This window comes from Eschrichtius robustus, chromosome 14 (genome assembly GCF_028021215.1).
Source record: "Eschrichtius robustus isolate mEscRob2 chromosome 14, mEscRob2.pri, whole genome shotgun sequence".
NCBI classification, from domain to species: domain Eukaryota; kingdom Metazoa; phylum Chordata; class Mammalia; order Artiodactyla; family Eschrichtiidae; genus Eschrichtius; species Eschrichtius robustus.
The window spans coordinates 39,393,213-39,397,904 of NC_090837.1; the positions used below are offsets into that span (position 1 = coordinate 39,393,213).

The following is a 4,692-nucleotide window of genomic DNA, read 5'->3' on the forward strand; positions in this document are numbered from 1 at the left end:
AGCAGTGTGTACATGTCAGTCCCAAACTCCCTAAGTATCCCTCCCCACCACCCTTCCCCCCTGGTAACCATAAGTTCCTTCTCTAAGTCTGTGAGTCTGTTTCTGTTTTGTAAATAAGTTCAAGAAATCTGGTTCTGGTGATCACCACTCACCTGTCCCAGCTCGAGGTGACTTTGGGGGACCCTGCTTCACTTTCCATCGGCGGTGCCCCCATCCGTGAGCCTGGCTTGACGGCCTTTCCCTCACTGGCTCTTGCTCTGTTGGGATCTTTGCTCTTGCCCCAGGCGCTCACCTGTGTCATGGGAAGAGGTAATGCGGTGGCGCAGGCCCAGCGTGAAGAGTATGCGTCTCTTGAAGATACACGTCCCCACATTGAAAGCAGATACTCCTTATTCTGGCGTTACCCTAAGAACACTCATGGAATAAGCAGCAGTGGGACCTTCATCCAGGGAGGCGGAAGGAGCAAGCCTTCTCTTGGTTTTGGGGGAGCGGCCGTAGGGAGCAACGATGGAGGGGCAGTTACCCTCACCCAGTGCCTTCATGGCCAGCACTTGCTATCAGCACTTGACGAGTTCCCACCTGGATGACAATGGGTTTGAACACTGAGTGTCCTACCCCTCCACGGATAGGGGTGCTCATTGCTGTGTGGGTAAAATACGGCTCAAACTCCCAGTTCCAAGTAATTTTTCAAGCACCACATTTCATAATAAGGCGAAGCTTGGTTTCCTTATTTCATTATTTTTAAAAAAATTTAACTTTACTTATTTATTTTGTGCCTGGACAGGGACTTGAACCCTGGGCCCTCAGATTAAAAGTCTGATGTTCTACCAACTGAGCTACCCAGGCATTTGTTATTTTTATTAAGACGTCTTAGCATATCCAAAAGGTATTTATGAGGGGTTTAAAAACCATTGAGTAAAAACCCAAAGAATAAAAGAATAAACTAGAGGAAGAAAGGAAGGATCTTGTATTTCTTGAGTACTTACTATCAGCACTGACTATGTGTCCAGCACTTTACATGATCTTACTTAAGCCTCGTAACAACCCTGAAACGCAGGCTTTCCCATCTCCATTTTACAGATGGAAGGGGTCCAAGACTCCAAGTGGTTAGGCTGTTTACACGGCAGTGGTGAGCTGTAGAGCAGGATTTTAACTCAGGCCTGAGCAGCTCTGCTCCTCCTTCCTGTCACCCCCTAACCAGGAAGAGTGCAGCAAAACCCATGGGCAGGTGAGGCGTACATGGGGACATGGGGACACAGGCATTTCTCTGGCCCTCAGTGTCCTCAGATGGGGTTAAATTAGATACTCCTTAAACTGTTTTCAAGATGTAAAAGTATTGCCTATGTAGGTCCTCGATAAATGTTGACTGAACCACATTGTATATATCCAAAATTATATAATAGAATTAGATGGGATGGGCACGGCCCAGATAGGAAAGGAAATAATATAATGTCGTGACTACACTAACCTGCATTTAAAGTGTTCGTTCAGGGACTTCCCTGGTGGCGCAGTGGTTGAGAATCCTCCTGCCAGCGCAGGGGACACGGGTTTGAGCCCTGGTCCGGGAAGATCCCACATGCCGCGGGGCAACTAAGCCCGTGCGCCACAGCTACTGAGCTTGCGCTCTAGAGCCCACGAGCCACAGCTACTGAGCCTGCGAGCCACAACTACTAAAGCCTGAGTGCCTAGGGCCCGTGCTCCGCAGCAAGAGAAGCCACCGCAATGAGAAGCCAATGCACCGCAACGAAGAGCGGCTCCCGCTCGCCGCAACTAACGAAGATCCAACGCAGCCACAATAAATAAATAAATAAAATTTAATAATAAATAAAGTGTTCATTCATGTGGACCTGAACCATAGAGTAGTTGTCAGTTTTATTATGTATTTGGTCATATTAAAAAGCCATTTTTCTATTGTATAGAATAGGGAACTGTACCCAATATCCTATGCTAAACCATAATGGAAAAGAATATGAAAAAGAATATATGTATGTATAACTGAGTCACTTTGCTCTACAGCAAAAATTAAACACAGCACTGTAAATCAACTATACTTCAATAAAATTTAAAAAAAAAAGACATTTTGGGATTTCCCTGGTGGTCCAGTGGTTAAGAATCCGACTTCCAATGCAGAGGATACCAGTTCGATCCCTGGTCGGGGAACTAAGGTCCCACATGCCAAGAGGAAACAAATCCCACATGGGGCAATTAAGCCTGCACGCCGCAACGAAAGATCCCGTGTGCCACAACTAAGATCCAACACAGCCTAAATAAATAAATAAATAAATAAAAGGAAATTTTTAAAAAAAATTAAAAAAGACATTTTTACAAAAGTAGAGTTTGAGCACTTTTTAAGTAAATGAATACGGTTGGCTCCTTTGTTATACTTTTAAATACACGTCTGGGATTGACATTATAAATCAAATTGATTTTTCCTCAGGTGTATATTTTCAATGGTTTCTATTTACAACGAGGACTAAAAGGTCCCCAGGCTGGTATTACCTGATGTCTAGCAGCATTTGTGTGCAGGCACCTGCTTTATACGTGTATTGGGCATCTCCCCAGATGTCTGAGATGCACAGTGTTCAGTGGGAGCATTTCCTACACGATGCTACGGCTTACTTTGTATGAACTGTTGCCACACTTGTTTTATCTAGAGTTATCTGGAACATTTGGGGCCCCTTGATTTATATGAGTGAATGAAAGAAAACCTTTACTGTATCTAAACAATAAAACGATAGCAGGCGAGACAGCCAAACCTGGTAGTGAGGAGACCAGATTCCTGCAGAGTTTCCTGCCTGCCATGGACACACTGGAGATGACTGGCATCACCCCCGGGGTCACCAGTCTAGAGAGCTCTGGGTGTCTGGGGGACCTGCTTTCACCAGAGAACCACGGAGAGGGCGTGTGGCTTCCTGTGATGGGTGGCTCATTCTCCCTACAAGATGAGTGGCACCTGGCTACACTGGGGTCTAAAGAAGATCTCAGAGTTAGCTGGACTTTTGTCATTAAGCTCAGGGGATATACACACACACACACACAAACACACACACACACACACGAACATAGTATCATAGTATCAATCCCTTGGAGTGCCAAAGAAAATGGGAGAGAAATTCTGAGGCTTGTCTCCCTGCATTTGAATTTCTATCCACAAGGCAGTCTGGAAAGGGAAAATGATATGGCTCCAATATTTTATTTAATAAATGATAAGGCATCCAATTATTCTGGGATGGGTTCTGTGTATATAGGTTGTAAGTCAGAACCATCCCATAATAATCAGCACCCTGGTCCAAGAGGCAAATGCCCTGTGCTCCTCCGTACCCCTATGGCTTAGGGTTGTTCTTCTGCGGCATCTTTCCTCCCTTTCGGCTCCAAGCTCACTTGCAGCAGAGCTCATCTGTAAGAACATGTTCATGGGAAGGAGGGAAGTGATGGGTGCCCTGTGCCCTGCCAGGGATGGCTGCTTCTCTGACATACTGGTTCTAGGATTGGGAGCAAGTTTCCAGAAAGTACTTATTTGAATACACCCAAAGCGTTGTGGACTTCCTTGATGCTCTTTCATCAAATATCTTTCAAAGCCTTATCAATAAATAGAATGATTAATAAATAGAATGGTAGGTGTGGACCAGTGGTTCTCAACTCTGGCTGCCGGTTAGAATCTTCTGGAGAGTTCAAAATCTCAAGGATTTTATAGTTAATTTGATGAACTGAAAACAGAGAAAATGGTGATCCTAGCAGGATATTTCTTCCTGAAACCACCCTCCAGTGCCTCACTTGCCCTTATTTAATTTTATTGGAGTTGACCCAAATAAAAACCTATCTCATCGCATTCACCTCCCCTACCTGCCACCCACTGACAGTGTTAGGAAACAGAATCTGGCACCATGCCTGCCGGATGACACACAAGCCAATGCGGGATGATATGACGAATCAGGGGTAGCCCTTCCCTCAGCTGGAGATTCCTCCCACAGGGTCTGAAGCGCTAGCATTTCTAACCCAGCCCCTCTCCAGATCCGCACACCTGCCTGAAATCACTTCTGTGGGAAGAAAGGTCAAGAGCAGGAAAACAGCCCCTTACTCTTGCATAGCCATCTCAGTGACGGAAGTGGGATTGCCTAATTGTCATTTTGTGCTTCTCCACAAAAGAAAAAGAACCCTGGAGTGTTCCAGAGAAGAGGGGTAACTTTCTCTGCATCCTGGCTGGGAAGGAATCTCCAGGGACGGATGGCTGGAGAATCAGAAGTAGGGAGAGCTGGGGACTTGTTCTTCTCGATGGCCGATTTTTAAGTCTGTTTGGTTTGTGTTTCTGCAGAGTAAAACATAAGTTAAAAAGAAGCGGAGGGAAAATTAGGTCTTGAGAGAACTAGAGACTCAAGGAATTACTTTTGTTGTTGTTGATGCTACAGTTAGTCCCTAAAAGAAGACAGAGTCGTAAGGGGGATGTAAACCCTCGCGCCACTGGTTTTCTGAGCAGCTTAGTTTGAGTGGAGCTTTAGCTGCCTGGGAAGGTACAGCAGGTGGTCTCTATGGAGAAACACTCTTTCAGATGGGTTTGGGAATCCAGTGTGCTTTTTTTCACTCCCAAACATATTTATTGTCATCCCTCTACGTAACTGTAGTTTGACAAATGTCTTGGCGATAATGTTGTAAAGGAAAACCTGAGAGACAGACTGCTTAGCTTAATTGCTAACA

The 4,692-nt window shown here is 45.3% G+C and overlaps 1 non-coding gene across 1 annotated transcript; it reads right to left on the reverse strand.

Moving 5' to 3' along the window:
- Window positions 1-773: 773 nt before the first annotated feature.
- TRNAK-UUU (transfer RNA lysine (anticodon UUU)) lies at window positions 774-846 on the reverse strand. Its single transcript has one exon. It is a non-coding gene; the product is annotated as a tRNA-Lys (tRNA).
- Between the last annotated feature and the right edge of the window lie 3,846 nt (window positions 847-4,692).